This window comes from Vanacampus margaritifer, chromosome 3, assembly GCF_051991255.1.
Source record: "Vanacampus margaritifer isolate UIUO_Vmar chromosome 3, RoL_Vmar_1.0, whole genome shotgun sequence".
Lineage (NCBI taxonomy): Eukaryota > Metazoa > Chordata > Actinopteri > Syngnathiformes > Syngnathidae > Vanacampus > Vanacampus margaritifer.
In genome coordinates, this window is record NC_135434.1 from 13,248,347 (window position 1) to 13,262,151 (window position 13,805).

General features: G+C 38.5%; 1 protein-coding gene and 1 long non-coding RNA gene across 3 annotated transcripts in view; both read right to left on the reverse strand.

Annotated features, from left to right (window-relative positions):
- The window catches only part of grid2 (glutamate receptor, ionotropic, delta 2), a 437,970-nt gene extending 436,420 nt beyond the window's left edge, over window positions 1–1,550 (reverse strand). The window contains exons 1-2 of the mRNA XM_077561716.1: window positions 1,467–1,550; window positions 1,250–1,352 (exon numbers count right to left, since the gene is read on the reverse strand). The gene's annotated coding sequence lies outside the window, so the exon portion shown is untranslated. The remainder of the gene's footprint in view (window positions 1–1,249; window positions 1,353–1,466) is intronic.
- Window positions 1,551–2,175: 625 nt separating this feature from the next.
- On the reverse strand, window positions 2,176–12,029 carry LOC144048503 (uncharacterized). Of its 2 annotated transcripts, none has more exons than XR_013293362.1 (3): window positions 11,943–12,029; window positions 3,064–3,128; window positions 2,176–2,261 (listed from the first exon to the last, which is right to left on the reverse strand). It is a non-coding gene; the product is annotated as an uncharacterized LOC144048503 (long non-coding RNA). The 2 variants fall into 2 exon arrangements; XR_013293361.1 differs by having other exon boundaries at window positions 2,178–2,307.
- Window positions 12,030–13,805: the final 1,776 nt, after the last annotated feature.

Below are 13,805 nucleotides of genomic sequence, written 5' to 3' on the forward strand. Positions count from 1 at the left end.
TTTTGGGGGTATCTTATCCTATATTGTTCTTAGTGCATCATGCTATTGCAGCATTTTAGCTGTGCTACATATTCTTTAACACCGTTTGTTACAATACTACTACTACAAGGCTGTACATGGAAACGGTGAGAATTGCATCCTGGACAAGATATAAAGAGGGACGAGAGCAGACAACAGCATTAACAAATAAATAAATAAATAAAATAAAAAAGTGGGACAGGTGGTTTTAACTGTTCCATCTGTGTGTTTATTACTCGCCAACACACCGACTGCGGTCATTTGCATACATTCAAAGTTGAGTTCCATCATACACGTTGTGATGGTGGGATTACAATTTCAGGATTCTTACTGGTTGGTGAACACATCCATCATGTTCCTGTCTCTAATCTACTAATACAGGGATGGGGTCATTTAAATGCTGGAGGTGGCTATAATTTTTCATCAGTTCTATTCCGGGCCACATAAGACAAAAAAAAACAACACATTTATTCACCAAAATAAACTCATGCAAAATCTTTATATTATTGACAGATACTATGTTCGTCCTGCATATAATTCCAAATCTACTAACAATTAGCAGACCCAGCATTGGCGCAACAAAGCCATCTAGTGGTGAATGGTGATATTACAGATTAAAACTACAGTTGATATCACCTGCAAATACGCATGCAGCTATTATTTTTTTGCTTTTATTCATTTTTTTTCCCCAAGGCATAATTATGTTCAGTCTGCTGCTGATTTGTACAAATGAAGGCTAAATAGATGCCTCCACTCAATCTACAACTGTTTAAATAAAAGAGCTAGGCTACCATTTAGCGAGGCCGTGCCTCGTTTAGCCACCAGGTGCTTTCATGCAATTGGGGCGGAACTGAAGCTGATCCTTGCTGACTCCGTTGAAGAAGCAGGTTCGTAAACCAATCACAGGGCGCATATAGAACAACAAACATTCACACTCACATTCGCCCGACGGACAATTTAGAGTTAGAGTTTTAGGAGTTGGTCATTTTTATGTTTGATTGTTTTATTTTACTTAATAGAATCTACATTGTGTTCAATCCATGCATAAATTTCTTGCACCGGTTTGGACGGGAGAAAAGTTCTACTTTGCTATGCTTTTAGTTGGCTGATTGGTTGAGATCAATTGAGTTTATATACTGGCCTAAATCTAACGCCTTGACGCCTACTTTGAACTATAAAAACACACAATAGGAACACAAAACACAAGCAATGAATAAGAACCAAAACCTACCTTTGCTCCCACTGACCTTTCAGTATGAAGAGGAATTCACAAAAGCAGTTTTTGTTGAGGCGCACTTGGCACATTTGTACACAGTCTGGCCCTTACAATTGGACTAAGACGTAGAAAAAAAGAAATCACTTTAGAAAAGAGCAGACATTTTTATCTATTTAATGTGCACAGTTACATCCATAAATGCCACAAAGGAGGTGAAACTTTACAAACTTACTTTCAGCTGGTTTAGGAGTGTATTCCTCATCACCGTCCCCCACGATCACTGAAACAGCTCCCGCCACCGTCCACAAGACGACCCATGGTCCGAGGTCTTTTATATAGTCTGCGTTCATTTTTAGTTATAAAGAAGAATAATGAACAGAAATTATGTTTATATGTTTATAGTGTCAGAACTATACTGAGGTCATTTTTGATTTCCTGTACTGATGTAAAACAATGTAATAAACCTGACCCTTGAGTAACTAGCATGGGGACGGACGTTGGCTGGCTTAAAAAAAAAAAAAAAAAAAAAGTATAAAGAAGTTATATTTAATGCCTACAATACATCAATGACAATTTGATGACGTGTTGTATGCAAGGTCAAGACTGAAATGTAAACAAGTCTTGATGTTCCAGGGAAAACGTAAACATGGCTGAATGTAAGATATTATGACTCTAAACAAGGACAGAAAGTCATTTGGGAACAGATACGACACTCGCCAACAGCAGCTGTTCTGACGACTGCACAATTGACAATTAGCTACGCTAAGAAATCTGTACAATAATATGGAATTGGTGAGCTGGTCCTTAAGTGCTCTCGACATAATTTTCTCGACAAGGAAAACTGGTTCTGATGAACACTCATGCTCCGGTGGAATTTTCATGTTTGGATATGCGCAGGATAGTGTGGGACAATTGTGGCCGCTGTGCCTGACCTCATTGGAAGTTGAAGACGTCGAAGTGCGGGACGCTTCTGCCGGGGTTTGGAGTTCTCTTGCATCGTCGGACGTGGAGAAAAATGGCGTGTATTCTGGGGGCAGGAATGAATAAGCTTCGGCTTCATCCCAACACTTTTTCTTGTCGGATGTAACGAAAGGAAAAATGAATGAAAAAAAAAAAAACAAATAATTCAAACAAATATGGCTGTAATGTTTCCAGATACTAACTAGAGCGGCAGTTTCAAAATAAAATGTGTGTAAAAAAAATAAAAATAAAAAAACATTGTGTCCATCTGTAGCGAATTAACATCAAACCAAATTTATCAATAGCTTCAAAAATACAGTTTGCAGTCCAAAAAAGGGAGCATCCAAAAAAAAAAAGTCTGTAGGTTTTTCTTCTTCTCTTTTTGTTTATAAGTCGGTGGCACCTGACAAACAATGTGCATTTCCGCCATCTATTGAGCTGGATTGTGGGCCAGAGTGGAGCCGAAAGACAATAAAGTGGATTTAATAAAATATCCAATTTAATTATTCACTGATATGGCTTCAAGAAATAATTCAGATAAATGTGTGACCCTGCCATCCATTTTATTTTATTCATTTAAAATAAAAATAAAGTATTAATTGTAGCTTATTGACATTCTCTTTGGGCAACCCAATAAAAGTAGGCATTAAATTAAACACACTCAACTTTCTATTACTCACTGGCATGTCCTTAAACACAATAGTCACATAAAGATGTACTGTACCTTACAAGCTAGCTTAGCATAACCATATTGCATTTAATGAAAAAAAAATATTTTAAATAAAAAATAAATCATTTATGCTTTTTTATTAATAATGTGGTATAAATCAGAATAACATGATTAACACAGAGAAAAGTTTGTAGCTTACTTGATCTTGCCATGATCATTACGATGTCCATTTTTACACATTCCGGTCTGCACTGCAGAACGTCACTGTGTGGGAGAAAGAATATAAATATACAAAATAACAAAATAAAAGCTTTAAGTGGAAATCAAAATGTCAATGGAAAGTGGCCTCCATTTGTAAAAAGTGACATTCCTCTATTGTCTTGCGTGAGGAAGGCACCCGGCGCGAGGGAAATTGACGGCGGAAGCAGACAATATAACGTCACAACCGGTTATTACCGTTGGGCGTGCGTGTCCCATTTGATTGGCTTTGTGCGAGGCCTCCACAAAAAAAAAAAACAATTACAAAAGGGCGTACAAAAAACGGATGACTTGACGGCCGGCACTTCATCACACAGTGTCACAAAAATGCTTTATATTCACAAACAAACGCGGGAGACTGCAGTTCAATTTGTCCTCATTTTAAAACGAATTTTCCCAAAAGACATCATGGAAATAGAAACAATCACTTTCATGCTGGTCATTAACTGTTATGCTTTCGGCCGCCTTTAGCAATAGTGTCTCAATCATTCATTCATTATATTGTGTCTGCTCTTCTATGGTTATCATCACGCTGGTATATGTCAGTGAAGACATGACACGCAAAACAACAAAGAAAACACGCGTGATATACGACCTGCTCCATTCTTTAAACTGTCTTACATTATCAACAGTCCTATACTACTGCCTAGGGGTGGGAATCTTTGAATGTCTCACGATTTGATTCTGATTTTTGGGTCTGCGATTCGATTCAGAATCAATTTTTGATTAAAAAAGATTTGATTGACAATGATTTTTGCTTCAATCTACAGATGTGCAAGGAATTGTAATGATTTACTCCATTCTGACTTGCTAATGCTAATTAGCGCGCTACCCGCAGCACTTTTATCACTCAAAAGAACAGCTCCGCGCTGGAAAAAAAAAAAAAAAACTACTTTTATTGGGATAACTTGATTGTAACTTTTTTCTTCTACTCTCTAATGTGGCTACAATTTAACAGTGTATCAGAACACGCGGAACCACACTGCCCCCGAGTGGCCTAATCGGGTACAACATGAACAGCGCTCCAAATGAAGGCACACACAGACAAAGGAAAGACGGTATAAAATAATTTAAATAAAATCGATTTTTGGATATTTAAAATCGATTCTGAATCATACTAAATGAGAATTGCGAATCGATTTTTGGACAAACCCCTACCACTACCTTCTACTTTTGGATTTAAATTCTGTAAGAAAAAAAATCTACAATATTTATTTCTGAATGTTTTGTGTGCCTTTATTCATTCCGTCACCTAAAGGAATTATTAAATAGATTTATTGTAAAATCTAATTTTTAAATGGAGTAAGCATTGTTGTTTTAATTGAATGTATTTATTAATTTTTATTGAAATTGTGATTTAAAATCTTGGTTGACTTTTGGGCAGAAAATGTCCTATAAGTCTCACACTGTGCCACTTTCAGGACACTCAACTGTATTCTTTTGACCTCGTTAAAGCTTAAATGAGCAAGTTAAAAAAAAGTGTAAAATAGCTATAATGGGCATATGTTGTCAAATTAGTACTTCCCTCACAGCGTATAAGAAAGAAAATATTCTCCTTGTGTTAAACAAAGGCTGATTTTAGTGTGACCGTGTGTGTGTGTGTGAGAGAGTCACTGAGCCATTGATGGCCTTTGCAAAGCTATTACAGAGTGCTTTTCCTTGCTAGGCTAATTGCTAACCAATAAAATAAAAAATATATATATAAATAAATAAAAGGGCCATTACATAATTGTGAGCAGGGTGGTTACAAAACACAACCAAACCACAACATAGTTATCAATCATCTCCTGTTGTTGGTGATAAATAATTGCCGCCGCGCCGCTAATTCGTTGTGCAGATTTAGGAATATTTTACAGCAGTTAATGTAGCTTTTATCTTAAATGGAAAGCCAACCGTAAAAATTTCTCGACAAAAATATGCTATATGTGACCTCACTAGTCTAAAGATGACATTCTGATTAATATTACATTTGCGGAATATGACTTATGCAGCAAAATCCATCCGTTGTTATCCATCTCAGGGGGCGGCCATTTTGCCACTTGATGTCGACTGAAGATGACATCATAGTTGCTCAGGGCTCATTCAACGGCCAATCACAGCTCACCTATTTTCTCAAGCCGAGCTGTAATTGGTTACCGTATTTAGACTAGTGGGGCTGCATGGAACATATTGGCAAGAATAAAAAAAAAGTTGGGGACAATATATATATATATATATATATTTTTTATTTTTTTTTTTAGGTGAGGAGATGATAAAGTGTTTAAAATAAAGCTACAGGGCTGGGTACAAAAGAAAAAGAAAAAAAATGATGTTGAATACATTTTCCTCTTCATAGCCCAATATCAATTCTTAGTTTAATAAATCGATATACTTTTAATATGGCAAAACCATGGAAATATGCCTGAGCACAAAAACTAAAAAAACTGAACTTAAAATTTGTAAAATTTGTTGAAATGTGCTCCTCTGTTACTCATCAAAAAGGATCCCAGTGCTTACAAAGAAAGGAAACGGCTCCAGCATAAGCTACTCCGATATATATCCAGGATAAAGATGTCTGGAAAATTTGATGAGAAATTTAGAACGCCTCCAAAATTTGATCTGGCCTAAGTAAGAATAATCCCTCCAAAGCAATTTCAAGATGATCTTTGCATGATAGGCTCAAATGCATAATGTGTTTTTACTGGAGGCCAAATGTATGCAGTGTTAAGATAAGATGAGATATGAAAAACAGCTTTGGACATGCATCATACCATTAACATACAGTATGTTGTGTTTTTACCATACATCACAATGACAACAGCCCCCGCCCCCCCCCCCCCCTCCACGACCACCAAGCACCACCAATTCCATTTCACCTGCCCTTAAATAGTTATAGATTCTCCTCTCAATCATGTGTCTGGCCCTCAAATGAAGTCTTCTGAAGTCAGCCATAAAATTAAATCCCTTTATGCCCCCTCCCCGTGCTGCTAACCCAGGAGATAAAGATGGAGGTGGTGGTGGTGAGATTGCAAGAAAAGACCAAGAGAAAGGAGGTAGAAGATCCTCGCCCGCAGCCACGCTATTGAAGTGTTGAGAGGACGTTCTCAAGGGTAATTATAGCACTTCCTTTTCTTTCGACGTCTTAATGGCAGCAATACGAGCGCACGAAAACACTTTTTGTCGTGGTCACGTTTGAAGAGGGACGGAAATCTCGCTATTGAGGGTTTATTTACAAGCTCGGGAGACTCTACTTCCTTTCCCGAAACAACGCCAGTTACGTTGGCTGCAAGAGAGGTGAGAGTCAAGCTATATTTTTAAGAGTTATAAAGAAACACTCAACAAGAAAGGGGTCCAAAAATGATGAGCGTTTTCGAATGTGTGTCCGAAGAGTGACTCGCTCATGTATAGGAGCTGTCCCCGAGTGGTGGTGCTGAAAGTTACACAAGACATGCACAGGAAACTACGGCTGGAGCTGTCCAAGCACGTGGTGCTGAAATAAAACACTCGGCACGAAAGCCCACTCGTTTCTATGACGCTTGTGCTCATTAAGGTCACAAGGTGAGCCTATCATAATATAGAAATAGAATTTGTTACAATGCTAATATATATGAATTTCAATCAGTATAACAATAATGGATTCTACACTATAAAATCATTTTAATATCAATTGGAGAATCATGAAATTCTATTTAACCTAAAAAAAAATGATAAATTGATAATAAATGTATTTATATTACAAGTCATGTGCAAATGTTTAATTTAAGGCAACTGGACTCTTTTTGTTTGTTGATTTTTTCCCCCCCTGAATTGTAACACAAATATTATTTAGGCAATAAAACAGGTATATTTATTTTTATTACATTGCAAATATGCTTTAATCGTTATTTTCCCCCACACAATTAATGCAGATCATCAATGTATGAGAAGAAACTTTTTCAATGCAATTTTTGTACAAAAACGCAACTAAATTCTCACCACAACAGGCTCAAGCGCTTACTTTTAACGACCGAAGTCCCAGCAAGAATCTAAACAGCCATTTAACCTGATGGAATGAACTGAAATGACTTTAACCTCACTGTGAAAGTGCAGTTTAAAAAAAAAAATGGCTGCAATGCTCATAATAAAACGATTAGGATTCTTCAAGCGTCATTTGCCCTCCAAAAGTAATGAAGCCACGTGAGAGTAAGTATATGAAAATAAAAGCATGGGAGTCTTTTCATACAAAGATGTCAGAGTAGAAAGTCCAGTGAAGTGAAGCAGCGCACTAATTACATATCGATTGTTGCCTTCACCTTTCTCAGAATGTCATTGCTTTCTTTTTCAAATGTAATCACAACTGGTGCAGACTTTTTTTGTACTGTAAAATGCATTCATTCCTATATGTGAAGCAATTACATGTAAAAAAAAAAAAAGTAATCTAGTCGTAATTTAACCCCATTCCCACTCCTTTAAATTCTTGTATGTAAAAAAAAAAATACAAAGATAAAGTGTATTGATTAAATGCCTGCAGTATGCATTCATTTGGTGGAGGGTGGGTTGAGGGAGATCTGAATAAGATAATTAGGGCCCTGAAGCTATACGAAAATGTAGTTTGAAAAAGAATGCCCTTTTGATGGTCCAGTTACTACCGACTGAAAAAAGAAATGCTATTAAAGAGGATATATTATGGAAATTTGAGCTGCTAACAACTCTTTGTTTTGCTTTGTTTGGGATTTGGAGTGAGAGGAAAAAGTCACAGATCGATAATTAAGACACCCCGGGCTCTATGTTCATGCCCAGCACAAGTCTCGTGTCTAACTCATTGGCGGAATTGTCTCCCAAAAGGCATCTGCACAGTTGTGGGAGTGAACACTACTGAGAGACAAATGGCAAAAAAAAAATTAAAAAAAGTTTATTAAAAAAATTGGTGAACAAATAAATCTTACCTGAGTAAATTAGAAGCAAGATAAATGTGTTCAGTAAAATAAAATGTGTTAAAGTACTGTTTAAGAAAGAAAATGCCCAATGCTTTTTTTTTTTGCAATGCATGTTTTATGTGTTTTATGTTTTATGTTTTCATACACACGCACACGCAAACAGCGCTGCGTGCTGTTAATAGCAGGCTGGCCGATCTTTAGCGCAGCTGCGGCCCATTTTGCCTTGGGTGTTCTTTCCCTCGCAACCCTCCATGTTTGTGTCTCATACGACTGATTTCTCTCCTTCCAGTCTTCCTGCCAAACCTCCTTCTCTCATTATCAACTGCCACGGGCCGTTTGTTCGGACTCACCAGAACAGTTTAAACCAACACAAAAGTAAACAAGACTTGAAAAAAACAACACACAAACACAATTTAGGATTATGCTGTTGTAAACACAATTGCGTGGCCACTTGTTGCTGGGCAGAATACAAATGGGGTTCAGTCATTGGTGCCGCGAACAGCGAATTATGCCTATACTTTGCTTCATTTTTCCTTCCTTTGTTCCTTCCTCTGGTCTCCTGACAAATTCACGATTCTGGCGGGACTCTGAAGTATCTGGTTAAAGTGTAGGGTCTTGGATTTATAACTGGTTTTAGATTACTTAAAGAGCACAAACTCTCACACTCGCACACACACACACACACACACACACACACACACACACACACAGCAATATGATGACATGTTGACTTGGGAAGGCTGCCGAAAGAATAATACTGCGCTCTCGTGTAAAAAAAAAAAAAAAAGAAAAGGAAAAAAAAGTTGTTAGTTATGGCAGCCACGCCCACTGGAACAGGTTTGAAGCGATGCAAACATGCTAGCCACCAAAGACTTTGTTCCTTCCTCGTGTACAAGTGTGACTAATGAACAGCTTTAACAAGCATCCTTCATTGATCCATGTTGCCATCAAACACAGTATTGATCACCTTAAGTTAATGAGTGAACTGTGCAAAAAGGCATTGAAAATGTATGCCAAAGAGAGTTGGCAGGAACAGTAACAGCAGGGCAGGTAAAGGAAGTCAAATGTCTTTTTGTTGGTCACAGCACATTTGCTATGCCACTTGTTGCCCAAAAAAAATGCAAAACAATCAGCAGGAACAGTAACAGAATCAGGAAATCGGACTTCATTTTCTTGGTCATGACAATTATTCAGCAACTTGTTACTAAATCGAGTACTGTGGCTCACTCCTAGGTGCCCTGTAGGCCAATATAGCAAATTACAAAGACAGCATTCTCAGGAACAGTAATGGCATGTCAGGATCAGGAAGCAAAACTATTTTTTCCCAGTCCCACCAGCAAATTTGACCAATTGTTGCTGAGCAAAAGTAATTGGGACTCAATCACAAGTTGCACACGGGCAACTCTAGCAAGTCACAAAGACTGAGTCACAGGTGAAGTAACAGAAAGTCACCAGCGCACATTGCTTGGCCCATTATCAGTGCCACTCTCACATGTTTGAATACTTGGGGCTCAATCATATGTGCCTCATTAGCTAATATGCACAAATCGCTAACACACAACCTGCAGGAACAGGAACAACAAGTACGGAAAATAATGCTAAGGCCCCGTCCACACGAAAGTCGGTTTCAATGTATCCTCACAAGTTTCTTAACATTTAGGATACTCCTCCAGTGATGACGTAATAGTCGCAGCTCATGACGTATGCGACAATTCTCGCATCGACAACAATGGCGGATAGCCGTGTCGTAGTCGTTTTGCGCAGCCTCCTTAGCTTTTGCGGCAAAATATTTTGCTTCTTTATTCCCACGTTCAACAAGCGGTGTTGTACTAGAATCAGCCGCCATTGTCACTTCCTGTGTTCGTCTTTTTCATGTTGTTTTGATACATGCAAAGCCATGTTTGTTCTGTAGATTGCAATAAAGTTTATTTTTTATTTTTTAAAGTGTCTGTCTTCTTCGCTGATTCTACTTCTATGCTTCCCGTTAACTCCCCGTGGCTGCGCTACAGCGCCACTCCAGACTTGGCATGTACATTACAGCCGTTAAACGTCCTCAGCGTCTTCTTTTGGACACACGCAAGTCTTGAAATGTTTCTGTGTGTACGAGATTTGTTTGAGGAACAAACTCGGATTCGCTTCCGTCTGGACGGGGCCTAAGGCTTCCTTTTTCTGACCACAACACTGCTGCCACATTTACTTTGAAGAAGTAACTTGAGTGTGTAATTTTACTGATTACTTGCTTTAATAAGTAATTTAGTTACTTTTTACTCATTACTTGATTTTAAAAGTAACTGCCTTTGGTATTGAAGTGTGCTACTCTTTGAAATATTGTCACCTTCATGTTGAAGTAAATAGTAAACACTATATGCAGTAACATTTGGTGATGTTTTAAGAGTAACTATAGTCAGATTACTTGACTGGACATTTTTGAAGTTCACTTTACTGGACCACACTTGTTGCTTGGATCTCGCTCGTAGATGCACCATAAGATAATATGCCAAGCCACTGAGACGGAGAGAGCAGGAACAGGAACAGGAACAGCAAGTCAGCAACACATTATATTATTAAGAAAGATACTTAAATGTTTCATGATGGCCAAGTCAAAGTAGTTATGCGCTACAACTACGCATTACACGAGGTCCCCTTCAGCACAAAGGTGCAATAAAGTAGCTTATTAAATATTTATATGTGTATGGAAAACAGCGACACCATTTGCATACTTCACAGATGCAACTTTTGCCGTGTTTGCTCATGTGTAAATCCAACACGGCACAAACAAATAATTGTGCACGCACACACTTCACCGAAAAGGATGGGGGTGATCCATTAATAAGATTTACCCGTCTTGTCACTGACCGGTGGTTGGTTGTTATTTCCCCTGACTCATGTGCCGACAATGAGCTCTGCACAGGACCGATACGCAACGCACACAACATAAGGTGACTCGTATCCTCCAGGCGCACGGCATTTTACCGTATTGTTATTGCTGTTATTACTCGTATTCAATTCTGCAAAAAAAAAGAAAAAGAAAATCAAATCAGGGGTGCACTTTTACTTAAGAGATGAAAATACAGACTATCGACAAATGTATTGGGACACACTTTAATCGGTCAACTAATTAATCATTTACTGCTCCGTGAATCTAAATGTTAGGATCGCAACTTTTGTGGAAACAATTTGCAGAAGTCCGTTTTCTGCTCCCAGTGCACAAAGCAAGGTCCATTCAGGCATATTTGGTCGAGTTGGGTGTGGAAGACCAAGCATATTAAATTCCTTCAACAGTTACAGAATACAGACAGACAGACAGAGCTACAGAAGCAACACAGCGTCTCCACATGACATAAGATTGTCTTCAATATGGTGCGGGAACTCGTTTAAAGCTTCAGACCGCAGTTTGCAAGGTCTCCAAGCTAGTTAGCATGCATCATTAGCCCGCAAGTGTAGACTTTATAGAAAGTATCGATATACAGTCAGTAAAGACCGTGGAAGGCAGGAGGTTGCATCGAGAAAGAAAAGAGCAACATTTTAGCGCCGAGCCAATAAATATTGTACTGAAAGACGTTTTAAAAGGGCTGAAAATTGAGATGAGGTTTTTATGATTGAAATGTTGGTGGCGAGGTCAATCTCAGGCCAAAAAAAAAAAAACGCATTATAAACACAAGCACAGTTGTGTACCTTTAATTAATTTGGCCTTAGCAGTTGGAACGTGGCTGAAATGGCAGCGTGGTGGGCTACAGGTTAGCATACGCATATTTAATTGAAGGCTCTCCCCATTTTTTTTCTTTATTATTTTTTTTTTTTAAACTGCTGATATCAATAGTGTAGTTAAAACCAGAGGTGTGGATCAGAAATTGTCCCATATGTCACGTAAAAAAAAAAAGAAAACACTCCTGGAGCGTGATAGGAAACGGTAATATCATCCAACCTGTTCATCTTGTGCGTGTATTTCATGTCCCTTTTCATCAAAGTGAGTGTGAATTTGTCTTGGACGGAAAGTTGACGGACACACGGCAGCTTTATCATTGCACCCCATTATAATTAATACACTCCTTTTCTGCCAGAGGCTGAGGTCGTGGCTGATTGCTGATTTGAATCACCTGTGTGTTCAGGTGGGTAAGGTGGCTAATGAGGTGGGCGTGGCTCACTGGCAAAACGGAGCAGTGGAAGTGTTGAATGGAAAAACACAGCGGCTAAAACAATGGAGCCGATCTGTACACAATTACTACTTTCCAATTCATACAGACCTTTAGTGCAATTTTTGGGGCATTTTGGAGTATTTCAGAAAGAGCACAAAAAACACAAATTGGCAAGTTTTTCAGCGATTATCTGGGGATAGATTGCCCAAGGGTCAATTTGTGAAAAGCAATCATATGGGGAGATGACCTAATGGCATTTACATTGGATTGATTACATGAACCTTAAATTTAGCTAAAATCGTTTATTACCCTTTGCTTGACGATTAGCCATGTTAGCTGCAGAACATGTTAACATGCGCGTGTAGCGTGATCAGCTTTTGTAGTCACCCAAAGAAGGCCAAAATAAAGCCAAGTCAGTTTTATCCACTTTGTGCTGATATTCTCCATTTCAGTACACAGATGAGGAAATCATCGTCATGGGAGCCAAAATAATAAAAGTCATATTTCATGGCAGATCTTAATATCCTTTAGAAGAGGTCACCGTCACGCTTGGGCCTGATTCAAATGTTGTCTTTTATCTGATAAAAACAGCTACGCTGTGATAAATGTAATAAATCTTGTGTTGATTATGCAGAAAGTCACACAACATATTGCATATTATGGGATGCAAAAAAAAACCTGTAACGTTAGCTTTGCAGGCTAGTAGTAATAAACAATTGCCTACTAGCTTGTCAGTTCAAACCAGGAACGGCGCTAAACCATGGCAAGACGGTGCTACAGCCCCGACATTGTAAAAAAAAAAAAAAAAAAACGTCCTCTTTTTTTCCCCATCTTAAAACATTTAGAGGTTCACAAGTAGCCATTGTGTTCTAATCTAATTGTAATTGTCTCATGATGGCATTGAATGCACATAGTGACATTGACCTAGCAGGAGCCATATGGCAGGTTAGTGGCCTGCATGCTTGGCTTAAGTATGAAACACTGCGGTGTGTGTGCGTGCATGTGTGTGTTGCCTCCCCTCTCTCAGTCACAACAGGCCAGTCAATAATCATGCAGCAAATGAGGCTTCTGTCACTGCTGTACTTCCTCCACCGAACTGCCGCAACCCCCTTTCCCACAGGCCTCCGCCATTTTGTGACGGTGCGCGTCTGCGCATGTGAAGCCGAACCTCATCCCGAGTGAAAGTTAAAGCAAGCCCTGCATCCGTAGTCCCAGCGCAGCCAATTTGTGATGTTTTCACAACATAATCCTGCCAATGTTTGTAAATAGCAGAGGTGCAAGTTAGTCACCTACTGCTGTATGTGCAAGTCGCACGATTCAAGTCTTAACTTTGAAGTTCCAAGTTCCTGCAGAAATTTTTTTTTTTTTTTCCTTGGGTTCAGCATGTAAGCCAACTCATAAAATCATGCTCTATTATAATAAGTCTACACACCCCTGTGCAAATGTTTTTAGGACAGAAAAAAACAAAACCAAGCTAAATCATATCAAAACCTTTTTTCACCATTAATATTACCTGAAACAAGAAAAACTTGACTAAAATGTTTTTTTTTTTAATTAAAAATGTATAATAATTTTAAAAAAATACAGTGTATATGGACAGGGAGAAGTGGCAGAATAAGGTCGCAGAAAATGACTCCAAAAACAGCACTAAA